The following is a 14,152-nucleotide window of genomic DNA, read 5'->3' on the forward strand; positions in this document are numbered from 1 at the left end:
ATTAAAGTAAACGCATGGAGATACTTCCAGGCTATCAGTCAGCATACTTCTGTAAAAGGCCAGATATTTAGGTAGGTTTCCCTCCCTCCCTCCCTCCCTCCCTTCCTTCCCTCCCTCCTTCCTCTCCCTCCCTCCTTCCTTCCTCTCCCTCCCTCCTTTCTTCCTTCCCTTCCTTCCCTCCTACCTTCTTTCCCTCTCTCCCTCCTTCTTTTCTTCCTTCCCTCTTTTTTTTCCTCCTTTCCTGTCTTACCTCCCTCCCTCCCTCCCTTCCTTCCTCCCTCCCTCCTTCCTTTCTTTCTTTCTGGCTTTGTGGGGCATTCTATTTCTTGTTAATTACTCAACTCTGCCAACGTCCAATGAAAACAGTCATGCACAATACGTAAATAAACAGCACAGCATGGTTGTATACCAGTAAAACACAGATTTGGCTCAAGGGACGCAGTCTGCTGCCCTTTTTCTAATGTCACCACATAGCCTCTTCCACAAGTTACTTAACTAAAGCACAGGCATAAAGGGCACTGTCTTCTCCAACAAGAAAGGACTAGAAAAACGGAGACCTGGAGCAGAGGTGACATTGGAAACACACTTAAGTCCAAGAAATAAGCCAATTGAGCACAAAGTAATATTATAATAGTGTTAAAATCACAAAATTAAAAACCTAGTCAAATTCTCTAATTCTATAGTTGCTAAAACCAAGGCCCAGAGACAAATGTGACAAAGACACACCTGGGACACAGTAGGTGCTCAACATATTTCTGGTGAATTATTAAGCTGCTCAAGGCTGCATCAATAATAAGAAGCACACCTAAGAATATAATTCAGGTTTTGAGATTCACATGTAGAGTATTATTCTGCCTGACAGGTAAAATAATACTCTACATGTGAATCTCAGGTTGACCTGACCTCCGATAGGTCAACATCACAGGGAAAATATTTCCCACGTGTGAGCTAACATGATTATTAACAGCATAGGTTAAGTTATGCTGTGCTTAATAAACAGCTCAAATAATCTTTTTCTTTTCTATGTGATCTATATACCTATAGAGGGTGGATGAGGACTCCCCCCATTTTAGGCTTTCAGGGATGCAGATGAAGGAGGTTCCAACCTGCCTGTAGAGTCCTTACCATTAATTGTTATACCATCCTGCTGTAATGGTGACTAATTGATTAAGGGAGAGAGTTTAATAGCTTGCTGTGGCTGCTAATATGATTCCACTTATTTCATGGTATCCAACATTTGGGGAGTGTTTAAAGAGTGGTCAGGTGCTGAAAACATTGTCAGGGATTTAAGGGTCTGGAAGTAGAGATTACTTGAAAACCCACCAGCTACAAACACTAAGAATTGCTCAATAAATTATAACTAACATCCTTATAAATGCATGGCTGAACTGCTAAGAAAGGCAGAAAAATTGCCTTGGGCCAGAAATGAAAAAGAAACTAAAAATCAGGACAGTGAACTGCAGAGCTGATACTGTGTCTGCTCTGGGATATTTATTGCTCTAAGTAACATAGGTGCAGAAATTTAGTACTAGTGTATGGATGGGGAGAATTGGGACTGAGACCTGCATCTTCAATAGTGTTATTTCTTTGGTTTGTGGATTTGGGCAACAGGAAGCCTCAAAATTTGTGGAAAGAATGATAAATTTATACACCTGCTTTGAAGAGCAATGTGACAATGCCTAAGGAATTTGAACATGTGCATCTTTATGACCAAGCAATTCCTTTGGCAGATAAATACCCCAGAGAAATTCTAGGCCATGAAAAAATTCAGACATGAACAAGACTTTTATTGCAGCATTGTTTGCATTAGCAAAAACTTGAAACAGGAGAATGGATAAATGAGTTGTGCTCTAATCACACAATAGAATATGCAGAGCAGTGAAAATCAATATACTGCAGACATATATCATCAGGGATAATTCTCAAAGTTTTACTTTCATGGAAAAAGCAAGACGAATTGCAGGATATTTGCAGCATTGAGCTGTAGAAGTGAAAAGCATGTGATACGTCTCCTCACCCCTCATAATGGTCCCAGCCAACACTGCTATAACAAAAGACAAGTTGACAAGAGAAAAGAACAAAAAATGATTTACTTAAAGTTTTATGTGACATGGAAGCCGTTGGAATGAAGATCCTAAGACACAGGAAAAATTATCCATTTTTATGCTTAGGTTGAATGAAGAATGACTAGCTGTACAGAAAAGTCACTGGAAAAAAGGGTGTGATCCAGTAGATTGAGCTGGGAAAACATAGCAAGGCCTGTCCAGATTCCTCTTGGCCTCTCAGTGGCATTACCTCCACCTGGGTATGGAGCAGGAACTCTCTAGAACAGGAGTCTGATGACCTATTATCAGAAAAGGGTAGGTCAGAGATTCGTTTATGGCTAACTCCTAGACAGAAAGGTAGGAAGGGACGTTAGCATAATATTCCTTGTTCTCATGGCTGACTTTGTGGAATATGGGTTCTAGTTTCTATGACCCACCTTGGGGAAGAGGAATTCTGGTTTATGTGACTTGCTTCCAGGGAGACTCAGGGGTGAGAGCCAGGAGGGCCGGAGAAGGTCAGAATGACCTTGGTCCTGAGACTGCTTCTGAGGCACTTCAGTTGTTCATTAGATCAGTAGTCCCCCACCTTTTTGGCACCAGGAAATGGTTTTTTTTTTTTTTTTTTAATTTAATTTAATTTTATTTTATTTTATTTTATTGCATTGCATTTTAGGTTTCGGGGTACATGTGATGAACATGCAAGATTGTTGCATAGGTACACATATGGCAGTGTGGTTTGCTGCCTTCCGTCCCCTCACCTGTATCTGTCCTTTCTCCCCATGCTATCTCTTCCCACTTCCCCACCCCCCGCCCCTCCCCCATTTCCCCCCAACGGACCCCAGTGTGTAGTGCTCCCCTCCCTGTGTCCTTGTGTTCTCATTGTTCAGCACCCGCCTATGAGTGAGAATATACGGTGTTTGATTTTCTGCTCTTGTGTCAGTTTGCTGAGAATGATGGTTTCCAGGTTCATCCATGTCCCTACAAAGGACGTGAACTCATCCTTTTTGATGGCTGCGTAATATTCCATAGTGTATATGTACCACATTTTCCCTATCCAGTCTATCATCGTTGGGCAGTTGGGTTGGTTCCAGGTCTTTGCTATTGTAAACAGTGCTGCAATGAACATTCGTGCGCACGTGTCTTTGTAGTAGAATGATTTATAATCCTTTGGATATATACCCAGTAATGGGATTGCTGGGTCAAATGGGATTTCTATTTTTAGGTCCTTGAGGAATCGCCACACTGTCTTCCACAATGGTTGAACTAATTTACATTCCCACCAACAGTGTAGAAGTGTTCCTATTTCTCCACATCCTCTCCAGCATCTGTTGTTTCCCGATTTTTTAATGATCGCCATTCTAACTGGTGTGAGATGGTATCTCAATGTGGTTTTGATTTGCATTTCTCTGATGACCAGTGATGATGAGCATTTTTTCATATGTTTGTTGGCCTCCTGTATGTCTTCTTTTAATAAATGGTGTTGGGAAAACTGGCTAGCCATGTGCAGAAAGCAGAAACAGGACCCCTTCCTGACACCTTACACCAAAATTAACTCCAGATGGATTAAAAACTTAAACATCAGACCTAACACCATAAAAACCTTAGAGGAAAATCTAGGCAAAACCATTCAGGACATAGGTGTAGGCAAGGACTTCATGACCAAAACGCCAAAAGCAATGGCAACAAAAGCCAAAATAGACAAATGGGACCTAATCAAACTCCACAGCTTCTGCACGACAAAAGAAACAGTCAGTAGAGTGAATCGGCAACCAACAGAATGGGAAAAAATTTTTGCAGCCTACCCATCTGACAAGGGGCTGATACCCAGAATTTACAAAGAACTAAAGCAGATCTACAAGAAAAAAACAAACAAGCCCATTCAAAAATGGGCAAAGGACATGAACAGGAAATGGTTTTGTTGAATACAGTTTTTTCCATGGACTGAGGAGGGGTTGGTTTCTGGATAATTCAAGTGCATTCCACTTATTTGCACTTTATTTCTATGATTATTACATTACATATAATAAAATAAGTATACAACTCATCATAATGTAGAATCAGTGGAAGCCCTGAGCTCATTCTCCTGCAACTGGAAAGCCCCATCTGGAGGTGATGGAGACAGTGACAGATCATCAAGCACTAGATTCTCATAAGAAGCACTCAACCTAGATCCTTTGCATGTGCAGTTCATAATAGGGTTTGTGCTCCTATTAGAATCTAATGCCGCCACTGAACTGACAGGAGGTAGAGCTTGGGCGGTAAAGCCAGTGATGGCAAGTGGCTATAAATACAGATGAAGCTTTGCTTGCTCACTGCCACTCACCTCCTCCTGTGAGGCCCGACTACTAACAGATCACGGACTCCTGCTGCTCTGTTGCCTGGGGGTTGGGAGCTCCTGTGTTAGTTGGAAGTGGTCAGCAGGCTAAAGTGCCATACTTTGGATTATCAATTTCTGAGCCCCAACAAAGTCTAATGCTGAACTACAGATGATCAGAAAGAATTTTTTTTTAAAAAAATATAATCCTTAACCTCAAGAAAGGAAGAAAGAACAAAGCAAAAAAGGACTTCTAATTACTCCTCTCAAAAGTAAAAGCAACACCAGTGTTGCAGATGTAATTGGCTTCCCCGTGGCCCAGCTCCCACTCTGCACACAGACAGACCCTCAACACAGAGCCCACAGCATAGCAAGAAAGGCAGAAGGAACACTTACTGAATATTTCCCAAGTACAAGGGGGAAGTAAACTAAGGCAAAAATTACACAAAATTGTGTCTATATATCTTGTTTATTTTACCAAAATTCAAATCAACTCAACATAGCTGTTTCTCTTCACAGAGCATCTTTGGCTCTTTCTGGCCTCACCCCGTGTCTCATTTCCTGAAGGCACACAGATGCACATAGCTCCAAACTAATGCATACTCATTTAACTCCCCTTTGCTTTTAAACTTGCATTTTTACTCCATTATGCAGCTAACCAAATGAAGGCTCCTTTTTGAAATTTTTTTAAAAAGCGTGTGTGTTTGTGTGCGTGTGTGTGTGTGTTTCATAACTTTTTTTTTCACAGTTAAAAAAAATTCAGGATCCAAGAGGACCTTAGAATCAACAAAAATTAACAATTATTGTTAATTATTATTATTATTATTATCTTCTGAGTCAGGGTCTCACTCTGTCACTCAAACTGAAATGAGGTGCCGCAGTCATAGCTCACTGGAGCCTCAGCCTCCTGTGTTCATGCAATCCTTCCATATAAGCCTCCTGAGCAGCTGGGACCATAGGTATGCACTACTACAACTGGCTACATTTTTCTTTTCTGTAGAGACAAAGTCTTGCTATGCTGCCCAGGCTGGTCTCAAACTCCTGGGATCAAGTGATCCTCCAACCTTGGCCTCCCAAACTGCTGGGATTATAGGTGTGAGCCATCATGCCCAGCCTTGTTAATTCTTAAAATAATACCTTGAGATACATGTCACATACCAGACAATTCACCTATTTAAAGTGTACAATTGAATAGCTTTTAGTATATTCACAGAGTTGTGCAACCATCAGCAAAATACATTTCAGAGCATTTTCATCACACGGAAAAGAAGCTGTAAACCCATTAGTAGTCATTTCCTTTCCTCCACCCTGTTCCTATCATGCCCTCACACGTGTCTCCCTGCAATAGCTTCCTGCCTTCCTTCCAGTCCCAGGCAACCACTAACCTACTGTCTCTATAGACTTGCCTCTTGGGGTTATTTTATACCAACGGAATCATACAACATGTGCTGTTTTGTGACTGGTTGCTTTCATTTGGTATAATGTTTTCAAGGTTCATCCATGGTGTAGCACCTATCAGTGCTACATTCATTTTTATCACCAAATAATATTTCATTGTAGGGATATACCACATATTATATAGCCTTATAGCAGGTGATAGATATTTGGTTATTTGGATTGTTTTCAGTTTCTGGCTGTTATGAATAGTGCTGCTACAAACGCTCATGTGTAAGTTTTCATGTGGTCACGCAATTTCATTTTTCTTGAACGTAAAGCTAGGGGTGGAATTGGTAGATTGTGGACGGGAGACCCTGCAAGTGCTGAGGCAAGGGTCTGAAGCCTCAGCCTGTTCCCATATAAATAATGAATTAGAAAAGAATTAAAGATATAGCCCCATAGTTATTCCTATATATAATCATAAATCATATAGTTATTCATATTTAATCATATATATATATATATATATATATATATATATATAATGTATTCAATATAACCTTTTAATGTTACTAATGACCCTCGGTCATGAAGCATGGAACTGAAGTAACATTGTGAAAGAGGTGACCCTAAGGCAAGGTGCTCTAAGTCCTCTGTCACGCCCGCCTAAGCGCTGGAGAGAGTCTTGGCTTTGTGGCAGTGCCAGTGCTGGGAAATGGCCCACTGTTTAGCCAGCTATGGAAGGAAATGTCCAAGATGTCTCCTTCTTCAGAGGAGTTAGGAGAAAACTCCGCTCCCCCAAGCTCTTGCAGTAGGCCTGACAGCTGTCAGGGAAGCCCACGGACATCCAGGGGCTTACCTGTCTCTGTGTGATGCTGTGCTTCAGCAGTCGCGTTCCATGTCTACTTTCATGTTCTGCTTCTGCACCTGGTTCCTCTTTTTCTTAGAAGATAAGAATTAATAAAAGTAACATAAAGCTTAATGTCTTTGTTCTTTCTTGACAAGTATGGAAAAAGTGCTGACACATTAGGTTTTCTCTTCGGCTCAGCTACTTGAAAATACTGGGGCCATATCTCCAAGACACCTGATTTACTTGACCCTAACTCTGACCACCAATGACTCACCCTACCTACTTTGCCCCCGCTTTGTACTTAATAAAAGTCAGAGTATCCAAGCACTCGGGGCCACTGCCGGACTCCAAGCTTTGGTTGGCAGTGGACCCCTGGGCTCAAACTCTCTTTCTGTTGATCTCTGTGTCTTGTGTCTTTATTTCCACAGTTTCTCATCTCCGCACCAGTAGAGAGGGGCTCACAGGACTCTGTAGAGCTGGACCCTGTACTGTGGACCCTATATTGGATCACTCAATAAGTGTACATTTAATCTTTTGAGAAACTTCCAGAAATTTTCAAAGTGCTTCCACTGGCAGTTTATGAGAGTTTCAGCTTTTGGATACTTGGCCAGTGCTGTCTTTTTTATTAGGTGGAGCTACCCTAGTGAGTGTCAAATGGTACCACATTGTGGTTTTGATATGCATTTCCCTAATGGATAATGGTGTTAGGCATGTCTTTATGTGTTTATTGGCCATTTGTATATCTTCTTAGAAGAAATGCCTATTCAGCCATGTTGCTATTTTTTATTTGGGCCATTTGTTATTTTTATTATTAAGCGATAAAACTAATTTACATATTGGAGACACAAGTTCCTTATCAGATACATGATTTGAAAATATTTTCTCCCATTTTTAAAATTTTCTTCTCGCTTTCTTAATGGTGTTCTTTGCATCAAAAAGGTGTTTATTTTGACATCCAATTTATTTATGTTTCTGTCATTTGTTCTTTTGATGTTATATCTAAGAAAACATTATTTAACCCAGTGTCACCATGATGGATGCCTGTGTTTTCTTATAAAAGAGAGTTACAGCTTTAGCTCTTAGATTTAAGTCTTTGATCCATTTTGAGTTAGTTTTTGTATCTAGTGTGAGGTAGAGGTTCAATGTCATTCTTTTGCATGTGGATATCCAGTTGTCTGAGCACAATTTATAAAAAATATTATTTTTCTCTATTGAATTGTCTTATACTCTTATCTGAAGTCATTTAACCATAACTGTGATGCTTTATTTACAGACTCTCAATTCTTTTCCATTGATATATATGTCTGTGCCTATGCCAGTACTACACTGCTTTGATTACTGTAGAACTTTGTAGTAAGTTTTGAAATTGGAAATGTGAGTCTTCCAATTTTGTTCTTTTTCAAGAATGTTTTGGTTATTCTGGGTCTTTTGCATTTCCATATGATTTCAGGATCAGCTTGCCAATTTCTGCCAAAAAAAATCCAGTTGGAATTTTGAAGAGAATTGTATTAAATATGTAGATCAACCCGGGGAGTGTTGCCATCTTAACAATATTAAGTCTTCCAAATCCATTAATACAGAATATCTTCCATTTCATCTTTTCTTTTCTTTTTCTTTTTCTTTTTTTTTTTTGAGATGGAGTCTTGCTCTGTTGCCCAGGCTAAGTACAGTGGCACAGTCTCGGTTCACTGCAACCTCTGCCTCCCAGGTTGAAGCAATTGTCCTGCCTCAGCCTTCCAAGTAGCTGGGACTACAGGCACCTGCCAACACACTGGGCTACATTTTATCTTTTATTTAAATCTTTCATTTCTTTCACCAATGTTTTGTAGTTTTCAGAGAAAAAGTTTTATACTACTTTTTTGTGTGTGAGACAAGATGTTACTCTATTGCTGAGCCTGGAGTGCAGTGACAAACATGACTCACTGTACCCTTGACCTTCCAGGCTCAGGCGGTCCTCCCCCCTCAGCACTGTGCTCTGCCTGCTTCACCCTTTCTCGCTCCCCACCTCTCCACCCCTGCCCCTAGGTAGCTGGGACTCCAGGTATGCACTTCCACACCTGGCTAATTTTTTGTAGAGACAGGGTTTTGCCATGTTGTCTGATCTGGTTTTGAACTCCTGATCTCAAGCAATCCTCCCGCTGTGGCCTCCCAAATTGCTGAGATTACAGTCGTAAACTACTGCATCTGGTCTATACTACTTTTGCTAAATATATTTCTAAGTTTTTAGCTTGTTTTTGATTCTGTTGTAAATAGAATAATTTTGTTAATTTTATGGGTTTTTTTTGTTCATCAAATATGTATAGAGATACAATTGCTTTTTGCATATTATTCTTGTATCTTGCAACTTTTCTAAACTCCTTCATTGGTTCCAATGTGCTTTTTTTGTGGATTTTTTAGGATTATATATAAACAAGATCATATCATTTGCAAATAGAGATAGTTTTACTTCTTGCAATCAGGATGATTTTCTTGCCTAATTGCCCTGGCTAGAACCACTAATACAAGGTTGAACAGACGTGGTAAGATGTCATTTTAAGCCTGTGTTTCTCCCAGATTATTTTCTTATGATTTGTGGTAAGGTAGTAAAATAAAAGAGCTGTGACTTCTTTTCTTAGGAACAATAAAGGAAGAATGAATGTGGCAAATCACACACTGCTCTACAGCCACCATCTGAGAAAAGCTAAAAGGGAGAAGGAGTAAATGGTCACCATGAGCAACAGGAAAGCAAGGAACGCAAACTGGGGCTCTGGCTCCTCTTGGAGAAACCAAAAGGAATGCAGAGACTGATTAAGCCTGAAGTATGGTCTTGAGAATTAACAATATGAAAGCTTGTGCCAGTTCCTCGTTAAGGTATAAAGCTCATTTTTTCTAGAATATGCACCAACTGACACAGGATTACCAAACAGGCAAGGGTGTTTAGATCTCAGAAGTTATGGCTGGAGAAAAAAACATCATGAAAAACTCTCAAATTTTGTTGGTTTTTATATAATGCATGCTCATCAAAAATCAAATTCATCAATATTGGGCATTATTAAATGATCTTAATTATAAGAATATATTTTTTAAACTAGGCTTAGGATGCTTGCGATATGTTAATGTCTTTTTCTTGAGTTTGGAAATAAATATGTATCATCAAACACAATTTTAAATGTATTAGGTGTCAACAATTATTTTCAAGCTAGTTCTTCTCCTTTTTTGATATTGGCATTTGAAGGCTGTCAACTTATTAAATAATAACCTTTTATTCAACTGATGATTTAAATCTCCAATTCTTCTTAAGTGGCAGAAGGGTGAAATGGCAGTTATTTTAAACTAGATATAAGACAAATGAGAGAGCCAGGCCAACTTTTTTGTGACCAGACTTTGCTTTCCTTTAAAATGGGGTAAAGGAAGAGGAGGAAATACGGGTAACTTCTGAAATATCTTTTAATGTAGTCAACAATGACATAGCTAATATTTATTGAGCATTTACTCCTTGGTAGGCATTGAGCTAAGTGTTGACGTATTCTCATGTATACCTCACAATAACTCTTTGGTATAGGCCTATTAGTCTTATTTAGTTTTCTATCAGAGAGAAATGAAGCTTAGAGAAGAACTTGCCAAAATTCAAAGCTGGTATGTACTAGTACCAGGATTCAAATCCATAGAAGTCTATTCTGTGTTCTTTTGTGTAATGATTACTCATTGGTGGGGTCTAATTTATACAGGTAGGCTCTAAGAGCCTAGCATCTGACCCTGGGATGGTTGGGGCAGAGGAGTATTGTCTCCTGGAGTATATGGGTCACATAGAGGAGGTGTGACCCTAGAATGGTTATTTTTTACATGAAAGACGATGATCCCTGAGCTCTTTGTTATCTCTAAGAATTGACTAGCTCTGGGATGGGCAATCTCCACAGCCAGAAAGGTTTTAAGAGGTTAAAACGTTATATTCCAGAGTCTGTAAGTTTTAAGTATTCTCCAATATCATCTCTTGTATTCTAATAAAAATTGTCAGTGAGAAATTAGTTAAAAAAGGTATATTACAATGTGCAAACACCTTTTCATGTTGATGAAATGTATGAGATTGATCAGTTGCATTACGAATCCATTAAACAACATTATTAACTATGTTTCTAGATGCAAATAGCTTTGAATGTAAAAACATTACAACAATAATATAAAGAAATAGAAGTGTTACTGGAACCTGACAAAGAGTCTCTCCTTGACCATACTTTAGTCAGGCTTCTCTTAATGCTCTTCCCAATTAGACCCCAACTTTTGGGCTGCTTTGCCCATCTTTGCATTGCCTAATTTTAGCGAGAATTCTAAATTGATTTAGCCACAATCCCCCACTTATCCCTAATATTTCCTCTTAGTAATTTTTCATCCAATGACTTCTACTTTTCATTTTGGCTATGAATTCTCACTGTTCCTTGTTGTATTTTGAGTTGAGCCCAATCTCTGTCCCTTACTGCAAAACCCGATAGTAGCAGTCCGCTTACTTACTGCAATAGGCCTGAATAAAAGCTACTTTACATTTTAACAAATTTCATGAATAACATACTTTGAACAGTATTCAAAACAGTAACAATTGAAATTGACCCTGTATAATAAAATAAAATAACATATATTTTGGAATTAGACTGATTTGGATTTGAATTTGGCTTTCCCTTCAACTAGTTTGGTATGTTATTGAATGCTATTGATCTCAGTTTTCTCATCTGTAAAATACAGACTGATAATTGTTGGCAATTGTGGATCACACACTTGTCAGCAAGTAACTGATCCATTTTTCAATCTCAAGTTTCATACCAAAGCCAGTTTAACTTCCTTAGAGATAATTACACTCCAAGGGAGATAAAACTGTCAAAGGGCTCTTAAATATCAGCACATGTACTGAACAAACGTAAAGAAAGATAATTTGTTGTGGGAGCAGAGAGAACACATTTTAGAAAACTTTTATCATATATTTCATTCCATGAGATGCCATTCTGTTGCTGCCTAATTTTAATTTCTAATTGGAGGGAGACTATTTTGAAATTAAATATCAATGAAATGTATAAGATTTATACATTTGTCCCATTTGAATCCTGAAATATCCTTACTGTCATTGTTTTATTAAAGACACGTTTAATATAATCTAATTTTATTAAAGATAAAGATTGAAAAGGAGAAAAAATGATTTTCTTTTGATAATACTTTTGGTATATCACAGCATATGATTCAATGTTGAGAGTGGAAAATAACCATCCTAAGCTATATGAACTCTTGTGTTTGGTGGCAATGATTTGATCCAAAAATATGCCTAGGAATATGAAGTGTCAAGGGTAAGCCATTACAGACAAAAGGATGTTAGAATATGTTTTAGAAAGTGAATGTAGCAGAAAACATTTGTTATCAACTTTAGTAGGAAACTTAGTTTGTCCTTAGACATCACAATTGTGTACAAATATTTCAAGCTCAGACTCCAAGATGAGTGAAACATCCTTTAAAAAAGACGGGAACAAAGGGAAAAAAGAAGAGAGCAAAAGAGAAGATGAAACAAAAGTCACAAATTGAAGAGGAGAGGTTCAGAGAAGGATATAAAGGCATATCAATGCTGTTATTTGACTATATTTAAATACTTCAAAAATGCTTAGAATTTTTTAAACAAACTTAATTAGACTTCATTATGTTTATATAAAAGGAACTTAGGTATAAATGACTGAGAACTTGATTATACCTCTAAGTTACCTAATAAGTTACCAGTGTTACCAGCATTTCATTCATTCATTCTTTAATTCATTCATCCTTCTTTTTTTTTTTTTTTTTTTTTTTTTTGAGACGGAGTTTCGCTCTTGTTACCCAGGCTGGAGTGCAATGGCGCGATCTCAGCTCACCGCAACCTCCACCTCCTGGGTTCAGGCAATTCTCCTGCCTCAGCCTCCTGAGTAGCTGGGATTACAGGCACGGGCCACCATGCCCAGCTAATTTTTGTATTTTTAGTAGAGACGGGGTTTCACTATGTTGACCAGGATGGTCTCGATCTCTTGACCTCGTGATCCACCCGCCTCGGCCTCCCAAAGTGCTGGGATTACAGGCTTGAGCCACCGCGCCCGGCTTCATTCATCCTTCTATCTCTCCATTCATTCATTCATTCATTCATTGAACATTTTGTTTCCTAATCCTCCCAGAAAAAGTTAGTAAGTTTAATTCGGTCTTTACGACCGCATCATAAATCTTTTGTTGTAGATATATAATAAGTAAGTGTATTTCCCTGATCTTTGTGGAAATTTAGCTTATCCTTAGACATCACAAAATTCTCCTTCTCCCAGGACTGAAACCATCTGAGGGTTAAGGGGTGGGTCTTAACCATAGGAAATAGGCTAACAACATCTGCTTTGGAAAGAGAGGTTTGCTGACTGCATTATTATAGTTTCCATAGTGTTTTTGCAGGGAGCTCAGTCATCCCCTTTTATTTTATTTTTTGAATTTAAATTTCCTTTAGGTAATGGTGGCTCCATTAATTATGCTAAAACTACCTTTAACCCTTAATGCAGAGGTTGTTGTGATGTGCTTCATTATGACCGAGCATTAGCTGGCATTTACAGAGATCCGAGTTTAAGAAATAGGTCCCATGTTGCTTATTCCTTGATAGTGAGACTAGAGCAATAGTACATCCTGTCCTAGGCAGAGTGCTGGGCTCCCCAGGGTGCACACCAAGTAGAATTGTTTTGCCTTACGACATCATCTTTTGTTTGCTTAGTTGCTCTTATTTCCTCCTTCTTTCCAATAAATTCAGTATCGTGTTACAGTATCCTATAACAGTTTTCATGGCTCAAGGTTTGTTTTTTCCTTCCAACAAAGACTCTTGAAAAATAAAGACAATATGCTCTTGGAAATTGTAAGCAAAAAGCATATCAGCAGCAACAGACTATGGGCAATTAATATCAGGTGTAGCTCCATAGTCTGATATCTATAAATTTCCTTTCAGTGATTCATGACAAAAATTAACGTGTTATAAAACATACTGATATAAATTAAAATCGTTTAGATGAAGATTGCTTATATACATTCCACGTATTAAAAAATACATATTAAAACCTAATAAGTAAAAGTGGAAATTAAAGAGATAGAAATGTAGTTTCAGAAGGCCGAAAGGCAGGATTTCATAAGCTAGCACCATTATTTGAGCTGTCAATTTAGTAAATCCAGTAAGTTGATATTTTCCACACAGAATCAGGGCAAGGCCTGTAATTCCAGCACTTTGAGAGGTGGAGACAGGAAGATCACTTGAGGCCAGGAGTTCAAGACCAGCCTACGCAATGTAGTGAAATTCCCATATGTACAAAAAATACAAAAATTAGCTGGGTTTGGTGATATGCACCTGTAGTCCCAGCTACTCAGGAGGCTGAGGTGGGAGGATTGCAAGAGCCTGGAATGTCAAGGCTTCAGTAAACTATAATCATGCCATTGCACTCCAGCCTGGGGGACAGAGTGAGACCCTGTCTCAAAAATGAAAAACAAATTAGTTCCAAGGTGGCTGATTAGCCATTATTCAAACTCATAAGAGACAATATATTCATTTAGTATGGGACCAGGAAGTTA

The sequence above is a fragment of the Saimiri boliviensis genome, chromosome 15 (genome assembly GCF_048565385.1).
Source record: "Saimiri boliviensis isolate mSaiBol1 chromosome 15, mSaiBol1.pri, whole genome shotgun sequence".
NCBI classification, from domain to species: domain Eukaryota; kingdom Metazoa; phylum Chordata; class Mammalia; order Primates; family Cebidae; genus Saimiri; species Saimiri boliviensis.